Source organism: Camelus dromedarius, chromosome 14, assembly GCF_036321535.1.
Source record: "Camelus dromedarius isolate mCamDro1 chromosome 14, mCamDro1.pat, whole genome shotgun sequence".
Taxonomy (NCBI): Eukaryota; Metazoa; Chordata; class Mammalia; order Artiodactyla; family Camelidae; genus Camelus; species Camelus dromedarius.
Window position 1 is genome coordinate 47173522 of NC_087449.1, and position 24739 is coordinate 47198260.

Here is a 24739-nt window from a genome sequence, read left to right on the forward strand (position 1 = left end):
CAGAAATCCAACCAGGGGCCACCAGGGATGACTTCCTGGGTGTACTTTGAAGGTAGAGCCAGCAGGGTCCAGTGGGAGTCAGTCTGGGGAAGACAGAAAAGAGGAAACGGTGGCTTCTTTACCTGGTGGCTGTGTTGGTAAAGGGCTGAGGATGTTTCTCGGGGGTGAACATGTGTTTCCTGAGTAGGGTGCCTGCGAGATTCTGATTCTGTGTTGGGCACATCTCTGTACCCAGTCACTGGGCCACAAACCCCCACTGAGATAGCTTGTGTAGTTATTCCCATTTTATAGAACCAGAAACTGAGGTTTGGAGGAATGAAATGACTTGCCCAAAAGTCATATAGTAGAGGATGGAGCTGGGACTGCTGCTGCCACACATCACCACCCATGTGGGGTCTCTTGAGTGTTTCTCCAGCTATTTCCACCACAGCACACAACCCGGTACCTCTGGAGAGGGTTCAGCACTGACACTCATCACAAACTGTTTTTTTAAATAATAATGGTGATAACATTGTCTTCATGTCTGCAGTTCCTACTGTGAGCCACGGTGCCAAGCATTTTATATGCACCATCTAATTTAAGTCTAACCACAGTCTTGTAAGATAGACGGCATTATTTCCCCCATTTTGCAGATGGGCAAACCGAGGCTTGGTGATGTTACTAATGGCTCAAGGTCACACATGGTTGGTAAATTTTGGAGCTAAATTAGACCCTAGGACTGATGACCCCAAAGCTCATCGTGCCGAGCAGCACATTATTTACTTCCTTTTGTACCATTTCACACAAGAATGGAAGGAAGGGGCCATTCTCATCTTATATCACCTCCTGCACATTTTCCAAGCCTCAGTTTCCTCATCTGTATAAAGGGGACAGTCATCCCTGCCTGCCTTGAACAAGGATGGTAGCAGGTTTACCAGGGCCTTGTGAAGGCCAGATTTCATTGGGCCCATAAGGCGCTTGTAGTTGAAATTCAGGGCTCTTGTCTCCAGAGGGCTGGGTGTCTGGGAAGAGACTGAGAGGTCAGAAAGGAGCAATTTGTGGACCTTGGCTCCAGGAACGAGTTGTCTGATCTGATCATTCAAATCCATCACTTCTTAGATATGCACAGATGTGGAAGTTTACCACTGTCTTTGGAGGCAGACGGGGTGACTGGGACAGGATGACTCCTGTCTCTTCCCCGAAGGCCACACAGCAAGAGGAAAGTGCAGAGTATCTGCTCGGGGACACTTTAGAGCTCACATTGATGGGCCTAGCTCTGTGCAGTGCTGCCGAGGTGGACGGATGCTGTTCCCACCTTGAGGAGCTCACGTTGCCATGGGGAGGCACACATGGAGCACCAGTGTGATACCCAGGAACCCGGCAGTCATCCCTGAAGCTTCCCTTTCTCCTTTCTTCACCTCACTGTCAAGCCATGGGCCAACCCTGTTGGCTCCACCTTCAAAATACAGCCAAGATCCACCCCCTCCTGCCACCTCCATCACGCCCGGAGTCCGAGCCAGCATCTCCTTTGCCTGAAGCTCTGCAGATGCCCCTCTGCAGTTTCCCTTCTTCCACTCTTGCCTCTTGCCAACCCAGCAGCAGAAGAGCTTTGAACAGTGTCATCAGATCATTCATTTCCCCCTGCTCAGAACCCTCCGGTGGCTCCCATCACATTCAGAAATGAGTCAAGGTACTTTCCCCTTCCTTGCCCGTGGCTTCCTCCCTGATCTCATCTCCCCTGAGACTTGTCCAGCTTACTCTGCTCCGGCCAGTGGCTCCTCTGCTGTTCGTGAGACAAACTGATGGTGGGTCATTTGTCTTGGGCTCAGTGTTGCCAGATAGATAGGCTCAGGGGCTCCAGCTTGGAGGTCGCCTCCTTGGGGAGGCCTCCCGACTCCCTGATCCACAGCTATGCCCTCCTTTTCTTACTCTGCATTGGGTCTCCTCATAGTCCTTTTAACTGCCTGATATGTTATATGTGCATTTCCCGCCATTTACTGTCTGTCTCCTCAAGTAAGTTCAGAGAGCTTGTCCGTTTGCCCCCTGTGGTATGCACAACTCTAGAATAGTGGAGGCTAGAATAGTGGAGGCTCAGTGACTATTTATTGGTTGTTGAATGAGTGAAAATATATAGAGAGAACCAAGGCTTACAGAAGCCCAGAAGGTGGAGCAAACAACTCTATGTGTGGGTGGGTGGGTGGGCGGGGTCACTGGGTGGGTGACGTGGGAGGTGGGACATATAGGAGGAGCAGGCAATTTTCAGGGGAAGAAGAGGGGACGTGATTCCAGGAAGAGCCCCCGGACCTGAAGGGGCCGGCTGTTGACAGGAGCAGAGGAGAAGTCCCGTGTGGAGGGAGTGTGCCTTGTGCTGTGGCTGTGGCTGCACACTGAGCCTGGAGAGGGGCAGGTGTCAGAGGAGGGGGGCGGTGGGGCCACTTCTTGGGAAGTGATTATGAGCCTGGACCCTAAAACCAGCCTGGCTGGGTTCACATTCCAGCCCTGCAGGGAGATCTCATAGGTCACCATTTGAGGTGCTATTAAGTCATCACTCAGGACCTCGGAGAACAGCGATGAGGTGTTCTTAGAAGTGCAGGCTGGAGCTTCAGAGAGACCCCGGCTTAAATCCTGGCCTTGCTGGGTGCTAGCCTGCATAAGAGACTGAATCATCTCTTTAGGCCTCAGTTCCCATCTCTAAAATGAGAACAATAAGCCCTAATTCACAAAATCTTTGTAGGGATGCAGTGAGATGACGTACATGAAGCACTCACCTAGGCCTGGCCTGGTACTAGGTCATGGTTGCCAAGGCAATGAGCCTGCTGAATCGAGTGGGATCCAGAAGCATTGGGAGACAACTTGCTATTTAAGCTCTTGGCGGGCAGCAGGGGTTCTCCAGACGTTTACTCGCCTATGAGGGTCAACGCCTTTGCTCAGAGACTCTGCCCTCCAGCCTGCTCTTTCCTTCAGGTCCTTAGAGGGTCATGCTCCCTCCTGCCTCTGGGCCTTTGCACATACTGATTCCTCTGTCTGGACTGTCCCTGCCCCCTTTCACCTCATTAACCGAGACTTTTCTCAGCTAAAGGTTCACTTCCACCTCCTGGACCCTCCCTCTAGATCATTTGCATTGAGTTGTGTTCCTTGCCCTCGGGTAGCTTATCTCAGTGATGATTGTACATCAATCAGAGTCATTAACTTATTGTTATCACTTTCCTCATAGACTGTAGGCTTTAGGAGGGTAGGAACTGTGTCTGGCTTATCTCTAGACATCGGACAGTCCCTGGTGAATAGTAGGTTCTCAATCAATGTGAAGAATGACTGAGGGAAGGTGGAAGGGACACATACAACTGCAGTGATCTGGTCTTATTCTTATCCTGTTCCTTCCCAAGCAAGACTGGGAAGACGCCTTACCCGTGAACCTAATGGCAGTAGAAGGCATGCCAGTTCTTTTTAAACTTAAAACAACCACCACAATAATAAATAATACATCCTCAGTGCTCTAGTGGTAGTGCTAAGTACGCTGTAGACGTTACTTCATTTAATTGAAATGTCGTTATTACTGAGTGAGAAAAGCAAGATGCTGAGAAGTGTGTATAATATGATCCAGTTTTAAAAAGATACACAGTGTCAAACCCCCACTATATATGTAAATGTGTATTTGGGAGTAAGTTTTTGTCTGTATATGGTTTTACGAGCCAGAATAAAAATATGGAAAGATGCAAACTAAATTGTTAATATGGGTTACCTAGGGCTGTGTGTTGGCTAATGGGTAGTTTGGGTAGGTGTGTTGGAGGAGTGAGGGAGAAAAAGCCAAGTGAAGAAAGGGAAAGTAAAAGGTAAAATTGCACTACAAACTCAATATGCATAATCAGATGATACTTAATGTATTCATGCAAGATTATATATAAACGTGTATGTAAAAAGAAATAGAAAACTTGTTCCAGAAAAAAGTACTAGCTGCTGGCAAGGGTGCGGTGTGATGGGCACTTTTGTAAACTGCTGGTGGGAGTGTAAACTGTTGCAAACTTTCTGGAAAGCAACTCAGCAATACATTATCAACAGCCTTAAAAATATTCGTATGTTTGCACTCAGTGTTTCATTTCAAAGAATTTACCCTGAAGAAATAACAAGAGTTGCAGTCAACCATTTCTGTGTAAGACCCATAGCATTTTTTAAAACACAGGGGAAAAATGGGAATAAACTAAGTAGCCAACAACAAGAGAAAGGTGAAGCAGAATGTGATGTTGAAAACTAAATTGCCCTCTCATGACAGTCCTGTAGAAGGGAGTAATTTTATCATCTCCATTTTACCCATGGAGGAAACTGAGACTCAGGGAGGTGAAGCAAGTTGGCCACAGTCACCTGGGAAGCAAGTGGTGCAGCAGGATTTGATGCATTTACAAAAACATAAGAATGCTTGCCTCGTGGATAAGCCTGCCAGCAGGATGCACATCTGCTGTTCACATCCTTGTCCTGACCCTTGGCACCTTGATCTGGGACCTGTTCAACCATAGTGTGTGGAGGGACCCTCAGAAGGATCATCAAAGTGACTTCACTTTCTTTTTAATGAAATAATCCACTGAAAGCTTTTGGCCAGCCCCTGACACGGAGTTAGCACTCATGATGAACGATGACTTGTAATTCACGTGATCGTCTTTTTCTTGGTTAGAGAAGTGGTTAGGAAATTAAGTCTTTTTCTTCCTTGTCATTCTAGTTTCTTCTCTCTGAGTTACTTCGGACATTGTCCTCTTAGTGGCAGCTGATGGGAGTAGAAGGGGTCAAAGCTTTGGAGTTAGATCTGGGTTTGAACTCTGATATTGCCTCTCAGCAGCTGTGGGATTTCAGACAAATTACTTAATTTCTCTGAGCCTCAGTTTCTCCTCTGAGACTGTTTGTCTGATTTAGAGAATTGCAGTTAAGGTGAAATTAGATGTCAAATAGCAAGCGCCTAAACATAGCTCCTGCCTTGTAGAAGGCGCTGATTAAATGTTAGGGTGTTGTCTTCCCAATTGGAAGACACAGTCTTCAGTTGAAAGCTTGCTGAGTGGCACTGGATTGTGAGTAGTTTTAGGCCAGACCAAGAAGTAAACTGGGCCAGGGGCACAAATATCATGGCTGGGGCTTTACCCTAGGCTAGGGTTCAAGGTGTGGGTGGGGTAGGTGGGAAAGGAGCACGTGGTTACCTGGGCCCAGGATGGGCACTAGAGGTTGCAGGCAGGTTTTGAGCTGGATGTTTTTGCTCATGTTGTTACCTAGAAGCCACAGCTGATAAAAGACCAGTAGGGGAGTCTGGGCATGAAAGAAAGAGGAGGGATGTGAGGTTCGGATGAAGACTTGCTATTGATTTTGCTCAAGTATGTCCTGGGTGAATGGAGCTTGGTAGGCCTTAAGGAAAGTAGCAGGATTTCAATCACCTTTTTTCCCTTGTAAAGTTATTTGACTGTGGTTGCCCCAGTCTCTTCACTTCCAGAAGTATAACCAGGTCGAGGTTATGGAATGGAATGAAGAGATGCAATTGATGAATGGGTGAGTGGATGAACGAATGGATGGATGAATAGGATGGTAGGTGATGGCAGGATGGATGGGTGGACGGGATGGATAGTGAGACGGTACTGATGGGCATGTGGGATGGATGAATATATGGGTGGGCTATTCTATGGAGGTGGTGGATGAATGTGTAGATGGCTCGGATGAAAATAAGGGTGTTGATTGACAAGCTGATAAAATGGAAGGATAGCTGTGGTAGATAGGATGGGTGAATGGATTGGATGAATAAATGGAAAGGTGAATAAATAAATGGAAGGAATGACTTGATAGATTATACAGGTGAAATGTGATGGTTGAATGAAAAGACTGAGGGAATGGAGGATGAGTAGATTCATGGGCTGGGTACATTTAAGAGTGTTTGGATAGATGAATGGATAAAAGAAAAGATCCAAGGATGTATGGATGGAAAGATTGGATAATGGATGGATCAGGGTTTTCGTAATTTGCTATTCAAACGAACCCATTTGGGGGCTGTCTGGTCAAAAGTGGAGTTAAAGGCTGAATGGGAGAATAAAATACATTATCTTCTTAGGGGGACTGCCTGAGGGTAGGAACCTGAACTCCTCTGCATCATTCTCTTATCAATTCCTGAGATGTCCTTAGTGAAAACTCTTAGTGTATCAGGCCTGGAACACCAACACCGACTGTGTTCACATCCCTCTGTGTCTCTTCTAATGCACAAACATCATCTTTATTGACTTTGACATGCAAATACGAGATATGTCCACACCGGCGTTTACACTCACACGTAATTTGTAATGGAAACAACCTGTTCGTGCTCTGCTGGAAACCAAATGAGATGCAATGGCTAACAGTCCACAGCACACACAGTTGGGTGGGATGGGCCGACAGGAAGGAAAACCAACTAGCTCAGGGGCCCTTGCCTTGTTTAATCAACGTGGGGTTTTATTCTTTGTTAAACGAGTAATTTATTTTGAAGGCTGCCAGTTCTGTAAAACAGAGTTTTTAGTGGTTCTTGATCAAAGCAGCCTGGGTGGCTGAAGATAAGGCACATGGAGGTCTCTGAGGTTCTGGGTGGGGATCTGAATAGTCCAGGGTACAGTTACCCAAATGGTCTACCTCCCACCCATGCTCCTTTCTCTTACTTGCTCTTTCTCTTTGTTTTAAGTGAATTAGATATAACTACTTTTCAATTACTGTAAAAGTAGTATGTCCTCAGGGCAAAAATACAGACAGCATAGAAAGGCATATGGTGAAAAATCTCCTCTCCCCACTGCAAGTCCCACTTGTTAACAAGTCCCACTTGTTAATAGATTCTTCTGAATTACTCCAGAGATTTTCAAAACACATATGTAGAAATATGACACAAATTCTTTATATCTCACACAAATGGGATTACTCCAGGTATATCAAATACACTCCTGTAACATGCTTTTTTCTCTTGGCAATATCTCTTATGCATCTTTCTGGGTAGGAGTACAGTGATTCATCTCATTCTTACTGATGATTGCATAGTATTCCACAAGTTACCATCAATGACTCAATCTGTCCTTTATTGTTTAGTCTTTTTCTAGTTTTTGGTGATCCCAAATAGCTAAATAAAATAATTATGTGTGTGTATGAATTTAACATGAATGGTCTAGTCTATAGAATGGATTTTGTGCCTCAACAGGTATGTGAATTTATGTTGATAAAAGTGCCAAATGATATTCAGTTAAATATTATCAATAGTATTTGAGAGTTTTTTGGCTTCTCTACATCTCAGCGTGCATGAGAATCACTCAGGGGGCTTGTTACAGTACAGATTTCTAGGTCTGAGAATTTCTGATCCAGTAAATTTCAGGTGGAATAGGTCTGGTACAGGATTGAGAATCTGCATTGCTAACAAGTTTCCAGGTGATGCTGATGTGCTGGTTCAGGAACCACTGAATACCTTTCTAGCAACTTTTAAAAACTTGCCAATCTGATAATATATCATGTATCTTATTATTGCATTTTCTTTAATTATAAATGAAATTGATCATCTCTTCATGTTTCTTAGTTATCTTTATCTCTTTTTGTGCAAATTGTCATTCATGGACATTGCTCATTCTTGTGTTCTATGGCATTGTTCATTTTTTTTCTTATTGATTTATAAGAACTGTTTGCATAGGAAGGACATTGGCTCTCTATCTGTAGCAGTGTGGCAAATCTTTTTTCCCAGTCTGGAGTTTGTCTTTAGATTCTGTGATTCTTTCTGTCTCTTTCTTTCTCTCTCTCTCTTTCTACCTATAGAGGTTCCACATTTTTATGTAATCAAATTTGTCTATGTTTTACTTTTCCAGTTTTGTGTTATACTTAGAGAAAGGTCTTTCTCTCTCTAAGATTATATAAAAGTTAGCAATGAATGTGTATTAATGCTTTTTTTAAAATTTCTACAGGGCAGCAAGTATTACTATGGCAGTGTAGTAATTACTACAGTAATTACTTAATTGAAAATGAAAATGTGAAGTCTTCATATTTCTGAATTAACCTGAAGGGATTTTTTCAGCCTCTTCATCCCTTGGGCCTGTAAGAGAGAAAAGAAACCCCGATTTGATGATTCTCTCCTCTTCAGGCTATTGCTGTGATGCACTGAGATTAAAAAAAAAAAAGAGAGTTTTGAAGTTTGAGGGCAAAGTGTGTAGGCTGTTTTCAGACAAACAGATGTTTCTAAAGAGGCACAGAGAGAACTGCGGAGGCAACGAGCGTGAGGGAGCATAGCAAACAAAGCTCCCTCCCCTTCTGACAGACTGGCTGTTGGAGCTCCCCGGGCTTTCCTGTGCACACCCCTGTCCTCGGGCACACCTTCCTCCACTGAGCTGCAAGGCTGCCCATTGGAAAGGAGGACCAGGCATGAGGAATTGTGAAACGAGGCCTATTGCACAATCCGTAATAAAGTAATTAATAAAAAGGGGCCAACTGAATTAATGGAACCCTCACGATTTTGAAAGGCTTGCCTTTTCCATTATTCAGATAACTTCATGCACTGGGTTTTGGAACAAGGTCCTAGGTGCTGGGACGACATCCTTAACCAGCTGCTGTAGTACCGGCCTCAGAGGAACTGACAGCCCAGTGGACAGCTAGATATGGTCATAAGTGATATTTGTAAAAAGGGAGAGAGGTGCTCATAGAAGGTGCCAGATTGTACGAGGGCAGGGCATGTCTTATCCATCATTCTGTCCTAGGACCTAGCACAAAACCTGATGCTTGGGGCTTCGCCAACGTTCGATGACTGAATGAATGAGTTTAAGGGACAGAGAGGAGGGGGCAGGTAACTCTGCTTGGGGGGGTAACACAGGAGGAGATATTTGAGTCTTAACAGGACAAAATGTAACAGAGAGAAGCGAGGTGGGTCTCTGTGGGTGCCATCCATTGCTCAGCAGGGCTCAGGATGAATTCTACAATGTCATGTGGCAGGGGAAAGGGAATGTTGACAAAGGCAGGGTCTGCAAGATGGGGCCACTGTGCTCTGCCTGACATGGCTGGTGTTCCGGAGGAGGGCCCTTCCTGTCTGTTGCTCTTCCTCCTTCCACGTTAAGCACTTGAACCACTCTATCCATGAAGGCACATGCTGCTTGGGAGTGCGCTGTTTATGAGATCTGTCTAGGATGGTCTGCTGTGCTGTACCTGGGGAACTCGCAGCCTGTGGGAAGTTGGCATCCTCCTTGTCCCTTGGGAAGCTGAGCTTGGGTGCTTCTGGTTTCAGCTAGCTCATGGTTCAGGGGACCCCGAGTAAACACCCAGAGATATTTTCAAAAAGTCCTGACATTGCATCACCATGGGAAAGGGTATTCTGGGCTGAGAGATGAGCCTGTACAAAGACCGAGAGATAAGCCCTGCCCCATTTGAAAAGCAGAAGGATCTTTTAGGCCTGGAAGGGAAGGAGCAGCTTGGTGATGGTGGGCTCCCTGGGCCCACCTCTTCCCGCTCTGTGCTGGCTCACAGAGGGCCTGGGCCCGCCAGCTATGGGTGGGGGTCAGAGAATTTCAACCTGCTTTCCACCTTCTTCAGTTCTTGAGGGTGGGCAAGCCCCTCTCAAGCTGGGTGCTGGGGGTGGAGTTGAGCAAGAAGGTGCAGGATGCTGAGACCAAGTCTAGTCTCTGCTCAGTCCTGGAGAGGGCAGGATGGAGAAATCCCCAGACCAGGCCAGCCTGTGCAAATAACTTGCAAGATATACTCACCCATTTGTTTATTTTTTAAAAAATAAGACATGACCTCTGCCTCTCTCTCCCCCACAACCCCGGTGGAGCAGGCAGAGCTTTAACTCTGGCTCAAGTACAACTTGGCTGTCATTTGATACCGCCGCTACTAGCTGGCTGTGCCACCTGGGGCAAGCTATTTACTCTCTCTCTACCTCAGTTTCCTCAACTGTAAGGTGGGGCTGTAACAGCCCATGTCTCTAGGATAGTTGGGAAGGTGAAACAAGAATGTGCACTTGGAAAGATTCAGCACATGCAAGTGCTTAATAATGTTTACTAACAAAAACAAAGCATCCGGTGGTGAGGTCAGAGGCAGAGGGACACTGGGGGAGGGATGCAAAACTCTGGGCAGAAAAGGACAGGTGCCACATTGCAAGTGTGCATTCCCAGAGCACCTACCGTGTGCTGTATGTAGTGGGAGGTACACAAAGGAGAATCACACCATAGCTGTTCTTGAGTCCTAGGTAGGATGGCATTGGTTTATCCTTTAAGCTAGGAAGGAACCAAGTCCTGTGGATGCTCAGAGGTGTGGCCCAGGGAGGGTCTCCTGGAGAGGTGGCCTTTGGAAACCTGGCTCACAAAGAGTTGCAAAGTGGCCTCTGTAGTCAGGAGTCATCAGAGAAGACATCTTGAGAGAGGAGCCGGAGGATGGGTAGGAGGGTAGGAGATGGTGGGGAGGTGGGGAGGGCTTCAGGGTTAGAGGTGGGGCAGGGTAAGTCCTTAAAACCCTCTTTGTCTCTCCCTGGAGACAGTAGCTCCCTAGTGGCTCTGCCTGCTTTCCCCTTTTGCTCACCTGTGTTCATTCTTCATGCAGCAGCCAGAGAGAGATCCCAAAATGTGCAGAATCGGACTAGACCACCCCTCCCCTCATGCACACACAGTTAAAACCATCCCTATTTGATCTGATCTGGCCTTGATCCACCCCATCTCTTCTTCCACCGCCCTCCGCGGCATTCTCTGACCCCCAGGAGCGTTGGCCTTCTTGCTGTTACCTTGAAAACAACAAGCTTGTTCCTGTCTCTGGGCATTTCTGCCTATTCTCTCCGCCTGGAATGCTCTCCCCCCCAGATCTACCGTGGCTCCCTCTTACTCTCCCTTTGGGTCTCTGCTCCAGAGTACCACTCTCAGTGGTAGACCACTGCAGGTGAAGCTCTACTACGTCACCTTCATAGCTCTGATCACGCTCGCTCTATTCTTTCTTATTGTTTACTTGCTTCCAACTGTCTCCCGACTAGAAAACAAGCTGTGTGAGGATGTGCGTAGGGGATTTGCACCACCAGTGCCTACAGCAGCCTTGACATACAGTTAGCACTCAATAAATACTTACCAATTGCATGCATGAAAGGCACAAGGGTGGGTGGAAGGGAAAGAGTGTGGTAATTAATGTTTATTTAGTTCCCTGTGCCTGGTGTTTCACATCCATAATCTCATTTAATCTTCCCAGCAGGTCTGTGAGGGAGCTATCATTATCCTTCCCTTACAGAGGAGGGAGCTGAGGCTCAGAGAGGGCGAGCAGGGTGACTAAGGTCACACAGCCAGCAAGTCGCAGAGCGGGGTTGTGGGTTCAGGTCGGTCTGACTCTTAGGCTGAGCTTGCTCCTCACTGCCGTGCTGCGGGATGCTTGGTGGGCGTGTGCCAGGAGCAGGGCCTGGGCCCGAGCGGTGCTGGACTGTGTGCGTGTCTGCGGTGGTGGGAGCAGTGCAGATTAAATTGTAGCTTTCGTGGGCTGTTTTATATTCTTCCATACTCAGATGCATCCTCCTGTGTATGCTAACTTTGTGTGTAAGCACCATTTCCCCAGACACATACATCCCTCTGCCGCTCACAAACAGCACCAGCGGGAAGAGACGCTCAGAGCTTTGCACTGACTCTTCCAGAAGGCCATGGGGGTCTTGGTGGAGAGAGAGGAACAGCAGGAGGGCCCATGAGCCCTCCATCTGGGATGGTGGGGCCAAAGCCTGGGAGGATGGGGTGTGCAGCCGTGGATTGAAGAGCTGTGTTAGCAAGGGGTGTGTGTGTGTGTGTGTGTGTGTGTGGTGTGTATGTAGTGGATGTGGGTGTTTGGGTCTGCAGATGCCAGAAGTTGGGTGTCCTGAAAACCTTGCATGGCCTGGGTCCACATTCCCAGCTCCCAGTTCCAAGGATGGCTCAGGCCTTGATCTTGAAGTCCCCCACCCCCCGCCCCGGTCACCATCTTTCTGTGCTGAGAGTTTTCGGGCCAGGACCTTCTTAGACCACAACCAGGGTTTTTTTCCCCGTCTCCAGGGAGTTTTCCGATGACCCAGGATGGGAGTCTGTGCATGGCAACCAGGCATGGCAACAGCCAGGGCCCAGCCAGGCCAGCAGCTGCCCAGAGCCTGCCAGGCCGTGTGGGTCCTTGGGGGAGGCATGGGCCTGGAGCTCCCAGATCAGCAGGATGGGGTCTGCGCCTGTCTGGACTTCAGGCCTCTTTGAGGACCTGGGACTTTGCCTCTTTGAGAACCTGCTGGCTTAGAGCCAGCATAGTTGATGCTTTCTGGGCGGAGGAGGAGGTGAGGGGACACGACCTGAGACCCCAGAGAAGCAGCTCTTCCTGCGGGTGCAGGCTTCACAGGAGATGTGATTCCTCAGTTTCCACGAGCCTTACAAATTTTCTGCCTCAGTCTCCTCACACTCAGCCCTTTGAGTGCTCTGAGGAGGAGCCTCAGAACCTCCCAGAGGTGGGGTGGGTGGGCCGGGCTGGGGGGTGCTGCCTCGGTTTTATTTATGCCTCTGAGCAATCAGTGCTGAGTCTCTAGCAAAGAAGCCCTTGAACCTGTCCAGACTGAGCCTAGAGTCCAAAGAGAACGTGGGAGAAAGGATGTCCATGGCCTGGAATGGAGCAGAGTGGGGCCAGGGAGCCCTGAGGCTGGCTACTGAGAAGGCAGAGGGACACGCCACTTCCCCAGGGGCCGAACCAGGAACCACAGCCAAGGGCAAACTGAGGTCATGGCCGGCTGGGGCTGGGCAGAAGGGAGCCCAGGAACCAGAAGGCACGTGCGGTGGGTGGGATGATGGCAACACCCCGCCAGCCATGCGAGGCCTCTTTAGGAGCTGGAGACCTCCGACCCTGTGACAGTCCCTTTCCTTTGGTATCAAGGCTGGTCCCCACTGTCCCCCTGGGACCCTCAACCTTTAGTCCTCTGCTGCCCCTGCTGCGAACACCTGGCCCAGGGTGAGTTGCACACATCAGTTCGCCGGCTGTAAATGCTGCCGCACTGCGTTCTGAGCTCGGCCCAGCTGAATCTGCCTTCTATCGGCTGCCCGGCCAGCTTCCCGCCTTAGTCCTGAGAGTGGCCATTCCAAGACACCAATTCCTGGGTCCAGGCCAAGATGACCTGGCCAGCACCTGCAGAGAACATGCAGACCATCAGGAATGGGCTTCTCCCAAGTCCTGCCGCCCTTCCAGCCTGTTCCAGCACCTGTGGCCTCTCCTCCCCTCCCCTGACTCCCCGGGGAAGATGGGGTCCCTCCTGCAGTGCCCCGTCCCCAGACCTCTGATCCCCGCTTCTCTCTCCCACTTCTGGGATTTAGCTCTTCTCTCCCCGTCCACTGCTCCCATCTTATTTTTCTTCTCCTCCGACTGTATTCTTTGAAATATTTTCAAAATAAAAGGGGTGCTCTCATTGGGCCCTGACTTGCTGTGGCTACTGCTCTCTCCTTCCAGGTAAAGCCAGGCTGCTCCCAGTGCCTACACTCAGTCCCTGTTTCTTCCCAATTAACATGCATGGGGCCTGCGTGTTCAGAGACACTGACAGCCTTTGTCACGAGGCCGGGGACCTGTGGCTCCCTCCTCTTGGCTTTCCGTCCGTCTCCATCTCTCTGTTTACTGTTGCCTTTTCTGCCCTGATTTGGACTTGCTGTGCAGTGTCTGTCTCTGTCACTTCCATCCTTTTTTGTCTTTTTCTCTCTTCTTCTGTGTCCCTCTTTCTTGCGCTCTCTCACCGGGTCTGCCTTTGTGTCTTTTTTTCTATCTGCCCATCTCTCTTCTGCTCATTTTCCCTTTGAGTCCCTGGTTTTCTCAGCCATTGTCTTTCTATCTTTCTACCTTTCACTGGGGTGTTGGGCCATAGACGGTGTGATTAAGGGGGTCCCAGTGGGTCCTGAGATGCCCCCTCAGGAGCCTCTCCTGGGGGCTGGACAGGACAGCGTAGGTCTGGCTGTTCAGGGGCCTGGCAAAGAGGCCCCCTCGGAGGCAACGCCCTCCAGGCAGCCGCGGGGCTGGGAGCAAGTCCAGCTCTGTGGATCTGTGGAGGTGTGCATGCAGCGGGGGCCTAGAGTGCCTCCAGTTAGTGTAATTACATTCTTCCTGCTGACACTTCCCACCATGGTCTCAATTGGATGTGACATTCTTATTAAATAACTTCACCAGTAACTAGTAATAATAACACAGGCCTTCCTTCCTGACCTAAATTGCTCGATGCTATTTTGGTGAGCAGCAACAGTGCTGCAGGGCTTCTGCAGAATGGCCTGCCGGATCGCCACCAGCTCACACACACACGCACACACACATGTACATGCATGACCGGGGCTGATGGGAAGTGTGCGTGCACCGCCTGTGCACAGCCTGCATGTTTGTGCCTGGGAGCACCCGGGGGACTGCATCCACTCTCCAAACCAGGGAGTCCTGGATGCCTGATGGCCCTGCATCCCTGGTGTGGAGGACTCTTCCTAGCCTGGTTGTCACAGAGTGGAGATTCAACTTCCAAAGGATCTCCTGACTCTGTGCGTGTCCCTTTCTCTAGCCTGCTCCAGCCCCTCCAGCCCCTGTGCATTCATATCAGCTTTTCCCTGTCTCTAGAGTCTCCTTCTTTCCCTCTTCCTCCAGGTGAAATTGTATTCATCCCTTAAGGCCTGGTGCCTGTGTTTCCTCTTCCGAGAAGCCATCTCTGATTCCACCATAGCGGGATTAGTCACCCCCTGGGTTGTCCTGCTTTATTCTGTCTGGTCTGGCGATATATCCTCATTTTGCTAGCTGGATATAGGATTGTCTTCAGAGCAAAAGACCATAATTTATTTAAAGGCAGGGACCGGGTCATAACCATGTCTGATGATGCACCCACACACTCCTGTAGCAAGACTCCCTGAGTGTCTCCTGAATGTAAGTGGATATGGGTGTTGGGGGGCTGGGACTGCTAGAAACTGAGAGGCGGTGCTGGTGGGTTTCTTCTCAAAGATGAAGCACTTACAAGGCTCCTAGTCTTTGTTTTTATTTTCTGTCTTGACAAAAAAAAAAAAAAAAAAGTGAGGTGCTCACTCTGGCAGAACAAACAGAGCTGTGACTTCAGTTTCACAATTGACGTGGCTGATTTTGTCTGCTTTTGACAGTTCTGTCGTGTTCCTGACAGTTACAATTGGGTTTCTCTCTGGGGCCTCAGGATGATAAGTTGGGACGCCAAGCCTGCCTTGACCCATCGGCGGGGCACGGAGCCCCTTTTGGCTTCTCCCCATGCTGTGCTTGTGTGTTTGGAGTTCTGAGTAAGCCAGGGGAGGACGGATGGGGAGGACACAAGGCCATGGGAATATGTGTGCGTGACTATGTGCTGACCCAGGTGGCACCGCGGTTCACGAGCAGTGCCCACCTGGGCTTCCCCAGACCTCCTCCCCACAGCTGCCTAGTCTCTAGAGGACTCCCCTGCCCTCCTGTGCCCTCCCCTTCTTCCCCAGTTCACCCCCTAGTCTGCAGCATGTGTCCCAAACTTGACGTGAGCTTTTGAACAGAATGGTCATGCTGATTTCTCTCTGGATCCTTAACATGCAACGTGTGACTTCAAGAAACATCAGCATATGTGTGCTGAGGGCCTTGTGAATGGATGGACGGATGAATGAATGAATGGTTCCGTCTTATTCAGTCTGTTGTTTCCTTCCTTGACCCGAGCTTGTCTTAGATGAGTGTTGAGTCTGTCTTAGATTTGAATCCTAGGTTCCTTGCTCACTAGCTGAATGATTGTGAAAGGTCCTTTTGCCTTTGAGAATCTGGTTTCCATCTGTAATATCAAGAACAGAATCCAAGCTGCCTGGGTAGTTGTTGAGATGAAATGCTTGAGGGACCATCTAGTGTGTAGTGGTTAAACCCATGGGTTCTGGACCCAGACTGCCTGGGTTCACATCCTCACTCAGCTACTTCCTAGCTGTGTGACCTCAGGCAACTTAGTCCTTGTGCCTCAGTCTGCTCATCTATATGTTGGGTAACAATGGTACCTACTTCTGAGGGTTGTTGGGAGGCAAAGCACTTAAAGCAGGGCCGGGCATATAGCAAGTGCCCAGGATGTGTGTGACATAGCATCTTTGCTGAGTCACAGCTGAGTTTCAGGTATTAACGCATTTAGGAATCAGGCCACACCCTTTCTAGTGGGGCTCTCTGTCCCCTGGTCAGATATCTTCTTACATCTCATGGAACAGTCATGAGTGATTGTCCACAACCCTGGTTTGCATGGGGTTTAGGAGTTTCATGAGGAAGAACTTGAATCCTGATCACACATGGGGTTTGGAGACATGTAGACCCAGTCCACTGGGTGGGGGGAGCTCAGTGAATATTAAAGTGCTGGGTGAAATAAAGTGGCACCAGAGAGAAAATTCACCGTGAATGAGTAAGGGGCCAGACAGGGCCCCATAGCTTGAAGGTCAAGAGAAGGCAGTGGCTCTCGATCAAGGACAAGCAAATATGTCTCCAGACATTGCTGAATGTCCCCTAGGGGGTAACATCACCTGCAGTTGAGAACCATTGTTCTATTAGACTGGAGGGGGATGACAGCTCCCTCCCAGCTGGAAAGAGAAGTGAGAAGTAGAAGTCAGGAGGTGGGAACAAACAGGAAATTTCCTTCCAGATGCCCGAGTATGTTAATGCTCTCACGTGTCTCAGATCAAGGTCGGGCAGTGTCAACACGTGGCTCTCAGCAGACCCGAGGCAGCAGGAGTGAAGTTTCAGTAGCCCTGAGGCTGTTGAGGGAGGGCACAATGGCTGGGTGAGGACTGCAGGGTCCAGAGCAGTGGCCCTGCTTCCATGGGAGGTAGTGCCCTTGGAAAGCCCTTGGAGTGCTGGTTCTCAGCCTTGGCTGCACCATTGCTGGGGTCCCACTCCCAGACATTCTAATATACATGGTCCAGGTCGGGGGCCTGGGCATTGGGAGTCTACAAAGCTTCTCAAGTGCCACGAGGTTGAGAACCAGCCATCGTAAGCTAGGTTTTGCATCAGCGTCACCTAGAAGCTTGTTAGAAATGCAGATTCTCAGGCCCCACCCAATCTAGTGAGTGCCCAGATGGTTTTTACACTCATGAAAGTTTGAGAAGCACTGACCTGGGGTATAAAAAGTGGGAGAGCTGAGGACCTTTCAGTCCAGCAGGTGGAGTCTATTGATTCCACGCCCTTAAGGAAAGATAGCTACATCCAACTGGCAAGAGCTAGTGGGCATAGTCTCTTACGTTTTTTTGCTGACCCAGAAGGGACCGCGGCAGAGACCCTCAACTGGATGGGCCTTCCCCATCCCTCATACGCTGGAAGCTGGTCTGGCTGCGCCCACAGGCCCAACTAAAAGACATCTGCTCGTCCTATGCTGTTCTTGTTTTTCTCCTCCTTTTCTCTGTTTACCAAGAAGAATGACTGTTGCAGGATAGAAGCCTCAGGCTTCAGATGCCCCACCTTGGCCCTCCCCACCCCCACATTCATTCATTCATTCCTCAACTATCCATTGTGCCTCAAGTATGCGGCACACACTCTTCTAGACAATGAGGATTCAGTCATAAACAAGAAAGAAAAAAAAAGTTCCTGCCCTCAGGGAGCTTGCTTGTCTGGTTATTTGCAGACAATGAACAGATAAGTAAATATATAACATTATGTGGGATGGGGATAGTCACTCTGAAGAAAAATAAAGCGGGGAAAGGGAAATTGGAAAGACCTTTCTGAACATATGGGAGGAGTCAGACATGCCTTTTTTCCTTCTAATTGGAAGGGGTGAAATTAAAGTCTCCAATTGATGGTTGTCCCACACTCCTCACACTGCGATGTGTGTAAATCTTACCCCAACTCCCAAGCACCTCCCACCCTTTCTGTATTATGGTAAAAAACATATAGCCTAAAATTTACCATCTTAACCATTTTGAAAGTGTTCACAGTAGCACTAACTATATGTACCTTGTTATGCAGCAGATCTTTTTCATCTTGCAAAGCTGAAGCTCTACCCATTGGACTGCAACTCCCCTTTATCCCCTTTCCCCAGCCCCTGGCAACCACCATTCTACTTTCTGTTCCTAAGAGTTTGACTACTTTAGATACCCCTTATAAGAGAAATTATGCAATATTTATCTTTTTTTGTGACTGGCTTATTTTACTTAGCATAATGTCCTCAAGGTTCATTCATGTTGTAGCGCATGTCAGGAATTCCTTCCTTTTAAAGGCTGAATAATATTTCATTGTATGTATATACCACATTTATTTATCAATTCATCTGTTGATGGACGGTTAGACTGATTACACTCCTTGGCTGTTGTGAATAATGCTCCAGTGAACATAGGTGTGCAAATATCTTTTTGAGATCTTGATTTCAATCCTTTTGAGTTTATAACCAAAAGTAGGATTGCTAGATCATATGGTGATTCTATTTTTAATTATTTGACGAACTTCCATACTGTTTTCCATAGCAGCGGCACCACTTTGTGTTCTCACCAACACTGCACAAGATTTATAATTGCTCCATATCATCACCAACACTATCTTTTTTTTTCCCCCTAGTGGCCATGCTGGTGGATGTGAGGTGCTATCTCACTGTGGTTTTTATTTGTATTTCCCTGATGATAAGTAATGTTGAGCATCTTTTCATGTATTTATTGGTAATCTGTTTATCTTCTTTGGAGAAATGGCTTTTCCCGTCTTTTGCTCATTTTTAAATGAGATTATTTGGGTTTTTGTCATTGAGTTGTAGAAGTTCTTTATATATTGTGGATATTCATCCTTTATCAGATATATGGTTTGCAGGTATTTTCTACTATTCTGTAGGTTACCATTTCACTTTGTCGATTAGTTCCTTTGTTGTGCAGAAGTTTTATGATTTGTCTAGTTTTGCTTTTGTTGCCTGTGTTATGTCCAATAAATCACTGCCAAATCCAGTGTCATAAAGCTTTCCCTCTGTTTTCTTCTTGGAGTTTTATAGTTTCATGCCTTATATTTAGATTTTCAATTCATATTGAGATAATTTTTAATGTGGTGTGAGGTAAGGATTCAAGGTCATCTTTTACATGAGGATATCCAGTTTTCACAGCACCATTTGTTGAAGAGACTGTCCTTTCCCTGTTGTGTAGCTCTAGCACCCCTGTTGAAAATCATTTGACTGTATATGTGAGGGTTTATTTTGGGGCTCCCTATTCTATTCCATTGGTCTATATGTCTGCTTTCATGCCAGTACTATACTGTTTTGATTACTGTAGCTTTGAAACATGTTTTGAAATAGGAAATATGAGACTTCCGGTTTTATTCTTATTTCTCAATATTTTATTTTTCTGGCTATTTGAGGTCCTTTGAGATACTGTATAAGTTTTAGGATTTTTTTACCCCAATTTTTGGTAAAAAATACTACTGGGATTTTGATAGTCATTGAATTGAATCTGTGGATCGCTTTGGGTATATGGCCATAGTAACAATATTAAGTCTTCCAATGCAAGAACACAGGATAGCTTTCTGTTTATTGCCTTTAATTTATTTCAGCATTATTTTATAGTTTTCAGAGTGTAAGTCTTTTGCATTTTTGGTTAAGTGTATTTCTAATTATTTTATTCTTTCTGATGCTATTGTAAGTGAAATTGTTTTCTTTATTTCTTTTTGGATTTTTATTGTTAATGTATGGAAATACAATTAATTTTTGTGTGTTGATTTTGTATCCTGAAACTTTGCTGAATATGTTTATTAGTTCTAACAGGTTTGTGTGTGTGTGTGTGTGTGTGTGTGTGTGTCTGGTGTTTTAAGTTTTTATGTTCTGGTACATTAAAGATTATGTCATCTGCAAACAGAGATAATTTTATTTCTTCCTTTCCAATTTAGGTGGCTTTTATTTCATTTTCTTGCTTAATTGCTCTGGTTAGGATTTCCAGTACTATGTTGAGTAGAAGTGGTGAGAGAGGGCATCCTTGCTTGTTCCTTATCTTGGAGGGAAAGCTTTCAATTTTTCACCATTGGGTATGATGTTAGCTGTGGGGTTTTTATACATGCTTTTTATTATGTTGTTGTAATTTCCTTATATTCCTGGTTATCTGTGTGTTTTTATTATGAAATGTTGAATTTTATCAAATTCTTTTTCTGCATTAATTGAGATGATCAGGTGTTTTTATAACCTTTGTTCTGTTAATGTGATGTATTACATTGATTAATTTTTGTATGTTGAGTCTTTCTTGTGTTCCAGGAATAGATCCCACTTGGCCTTGGTGTATAATCCCTTTAATGTGCTATTGAATTCAGCTTGATAGTATTTTGTTGAGCATTTTTTTTTTTGCATTAGTATTTAGCAGGGATATTGGTCTGTAGTTTTCCTGTAGTATCTTTGTGTGATTTTGATAGCAGATCAAAATCATAATGCTGACCTCATAAAATGAATTTGGAAGTGTTTCCTCTTTGTCAATTTTTCAGAAGAGTTTGAGGAAGATTGGTTTTAATTCTTATTTAAATGTTTGGCAGAATTCTCTGGTGAAACCTTTGAGTCCTGGGCTTTCCTTTGTTGGGAAGGTTTTGATTAGAGATTCAATCTCCTTACTCGTTATAGGTCTGTTTAGATTTTTTATTTCTTTATGATTCAGTCTTAGTAATTGCATGTTTCCAGAAATTTATTCCTTTTTTTTCTAGGTTATCCAATTTGCTGACCTATAATTGTGAATAGAAATCTCTTGTGATCCTTTTTATATCTGTGGCATCAGTTTGAATGTCTCCTCTTTCATTTCTGATTTTTTGTTATTTGAATCTTCTCCCTTTTTTCTTAGTCTAGATAAGGGTTTGACAGTTTTGTTGACCTTTAAAAAATCTTTGTTTTTTAACTTTTTCTATTATTTTCTTATTCTCTATTTTGTTTAATTTTGTTCTACTCTTTATTATTTCCTTCCTTTTGCTAACGTTAGCTTTAGCTTGTTATTCTTTTTCTATTGCCTTGGGATATAAGTTAGGTTGTTGATTTGACTTTTTTTGTTGTTGAAATTTTCTTTTTTAATGAAGACATTTACTGCTATAAATTTCCTTCTTAGTACTGCTTTTGCTGCATCCCATAGTTTTGGTATGTTGTGTTTTCATTCTCATTTGTTTCAAGATGTTTTCTAATTTCTCTTGTGATTTCTTCTTTGACCTATTGGTTGTTCAGTGGTGTGTTGTTTAATTTTGACACATTTGTGAATTTTCCAGTTTTCCTTTTGCTGTTGATTTCCAGTTTCATTTCACTGTGGTCAGAAAATATACTTAGTATGATTTTAGTTTTCCTAAATTTGTTAAGACTTATTTTGTGCCTAACATGTGATCTATCCTGAAGAATGTCCTGTGTGTGCTTTAGAAGAATATTGATTCTGCTCTTGTTGAGTGTGGTGTTCTGTATATGTTGTTAGGTCTAATTAGTCTACAGTCTTGTATTAAAAGACCTACCATATTGAACTTCTTGCTGGTTGATCTATCCATTACTGAAAGTGAGGTATTAAAATCTCCTACTATTATTATATTATTGTCTATTTCCCCCTTCAATTCCTTAATGTTTGCTTGATGTGTTTGGGTGCTCTGCTGATAGGTGCATATATATTTATAATTATATCTTCCTGGTGAATTGACCCTTTTATCATTATATAATGTCCTTTTCGTGTGTCTTGTGAGAGTTTTTGACTTAAAGTTTATTTTCTCTGATATAATTACGGTTACCTCTGCTCTTTTTGGTTACTATTTGCATGGAATATGTTTTCCCACACTTTCAGCATATGTATGTCCTTATATCTGAAGTGAGTCTCCTAGACAGCATATAGTTGGATCGTGTTGTTTCATCTATTCAGCCACTCTATATCTTTTACCTGGGGAGTTTAATCCATTTACATTCAAAGTAATTGCTGATAGAGAAGGACTTACTATTAACATTTTGTTAATTGTTTTCTGTGTATCTTGCTGTTATTTTTTGTCCCTCTTTTCCTCTCTCACTGCCTTCCTGTGTTTTATTTATTTGTTTGCAGTGGCATGCTTTCATTCCTCTCTCATTTTCTTTTGTGAATCTTCTATAGTTACCATGGGGATAACATAAAATATCTTATAGTTAATACAATCTATTTTAAACTGATAACAACTTAACTTCAATCCTGTACAAAAATTACTCCTTTACATCTCTCCCCTCTCCAACTTTATCAATGTCACAAATTACATCTTTTACATTTTGTATCTGTTAACTTAGTTGTATAGGTATAGTTATTTTTATGTGTTTATATTTTAATTCTATACCAGAATTAAAAGTGATTTTTCACCACCATTTCAGCATTACAGGATTCTTTGTTTCTATATATTTACGTTTACCAGAAGGCTTTATAATTTTGTATGTCTTTGTGTTGCTTTGTCGTGTCCTTTTATTTCAACTTGAAGGACTCCCTTTAGTAATTTTTGTAAGGCAGTGGTGGTGAGCTCTTTCAGCTTTGTTTGTTTGGAAGGGCTCTTATTTCTCTTTCATTTTTGAAGGACAGTTCTGCCTGATACAGTTTTCTTGGTTGGCAGGCTTTTTTTTTTTTTTTTTTTTTTAAATCTTTCAGCACTTTGATTATATCTTCCCACTCCCTTCTGGTCTGCAAAGTTTCTGCTGAGAAATCCACTGATAGTTTTATGAGAGCACCATTGTTTGTGACTTCTGTCTTGTTGCTTTCGAGATTCTCTCTTTCTTTGTCTTTGACTTTTGACAATTTGATTATAATATATCTCAGTGTGGCCCTTTTTAGGTTCATTCTAGCCTTTTGAACTTCTTGAATTTGAATGTCCATTTCCTCCTTCATATATGGGATTATTTCTTTAGATAAGCTGTCTGTCTCTTTTCTCTCTTCCCTTTCTGGGACTACTATAATACATATATTTGTCCAGTCTGTGATATCCCTTAAGCCCCTTAGGCCTTCTTCACTTTATCCTTTTTTCTTTTTTGTTCCTCTGACTTAATCATTTCAAATGACCTGTCTTTGAGTTCACTGATTATTTCTTCTGCTTGATCAAGTCTCCTGTTAAACCCCGTTAGTGAATTTTTCAATTCAGTTATTGTATTCTTTAGCTTTTTAGAACCAAAATTTGTTTAGTTCTTTTATTTCTTTAAATAATTTGCCTCTTTGCTGATATTCTCATTTTATTCATGCATTATTTTCCTGAGCTCATGTAGTTGTCTATCTGTGTTCCCTTGCAGTGCACTGTCTTTAAATGATTATTTTGAATTCTCTGTCAGTAGCTCATGGATCTCCATTTCTTTAAGTTCAGTTTCTGGAGATTAATTTTGTTTCTTTGATTGAGCCATGTTTCCCTGTTTTTCTCTATGTTCTTGTTTATTTTTTGCTGTGATTTGTGCGTTTGAAAAAGTAGTCACCTTTCCTCATCTTTATAAACTGGCTTCATACAGGGGAAGACCTCCAATTAACCTGGCTTGAGCCTCTGGAAGCAACTCAAACCTTTTTCAGGGATGTGTCTTCTCTGGGCTTGTGCATGTAGTTTCTCAATTACAGAGCTTTGCCATTTGCTTTTTAAGGAGCTTGTAATGTCTTGCTCCCTCTGGTGTCTGTGTCACTGTAGGTTCCCTGGTCCTGCAACAAGCCCTGAGCTCTCTTTTGTTCTCTGTGGCCCCCAGGCATCCAACAATGCTGATTCCTTATTTGTACTCCAGGTCAGACAAGACAGAAACCAATTTCTTGGGCAGTTCTCTGAAAATCTGGAGCATTGGACTTATGTTCCCCTCTTCTCGTTCCTTCCCAAGGGAGAGGCTGCTAGTTGGACTGTTCTCAATTGTGCTGAGCCGTGCTGGCTTGGAGCTATTGTGGTTGGCATGAAATGGCCTTTCTCAACCGTTTCCCTGTGACTGTTTTTGAAGTTGAGCTTGCCTGGGCTACCATGACTTCTTAAGAAGTTTCTGGAGTTCTCATGAAGACTTTTAGGCCATATATTGTTAAGTTGGGATATCTGTTGGGGAATAAAGCCCAGAGCTGCTTGTTTTGCCATTTTGCTGATGTCATTCTCTAGCCCCGTTTTAAAAGCCCCTCCTCTAGGCACTCTTTCCCTCTGTCCCTCAGCAAAGACCACTGTACTGTAAGGGATGTGAAGGCCTTGCTGGGCCATAATAAATACTCTCCCGCCCAACAGTTGACCATGGGGCATGTGACGGTTGAACGTAAGCGTGTTTCTGTTCTGTCTGACCAAGTACATCCTGTATGGTCTGCATGCTTCAGGTGAACATGTGCTCTTAGCCATTTTAGGGACAGATGTGTTTTGAGAGGATGTTATACTTGTGAGATCTGTCAGGAGTCAGAGGTCCTGGGTACCAGCTCCACCACTCCAATAGATGTGACACTTCTGGTTTCTCTCTAATTGTGCATGATCAGACTCACACTTCCTTCTTGGGAGGTACAAGGAGAAATGGGTACTTCTATATCCTAAGAATCCACATGGGAGTGTCACTGGGAGGCTGTGGGAAACAGAGACAACAGATTTCCCAGCCTATGCTAACATACTGGACCTAAGAGGTGACCCAGCCAGAGCAAAGCTTAGCTCACAGCAGTGAGGATGAAGCTGGCTCCACCTCTCGCTCTATGTCCCTCTTTTCTCCTTTCTATAAATTCCCTGCCCTTCCCTGTTATACACATTCTTGTTAGCTGCCACTCAACCAAGAATATTTTCAGGGAAGGGTCAGATTGCCTTGTAGAAGGCTCTAGTAAATATCCATTGAATTGGCTTGAATTCTGTTCTTTCTGTAGCCCCTTGCTACTCCTCAAGCCAGTGTGCTTCATCACAAATCCCCAGCATTGGGACCAAGTAGATTGTAGAGGGCCCTACAAGATTTTCCTCTTTA

The 24739-nt window shown here is 45.2% G+C and overlaps 1 protein-coding gene across 1 annotated transcript in view; it reads left to right on the plus strand.

Annotated features, from left to right (window-relative positions):
* The window catches only part of CSMD2 (CUB and Sushi multiple domains 2), a 575319-nt gene that overhangs the window by 18734 nt on the left and 531846 nt on the right, over nt 1-24739 (plus strand). The gene's annotated exons all lie outside the window — the stretch shown is intronic.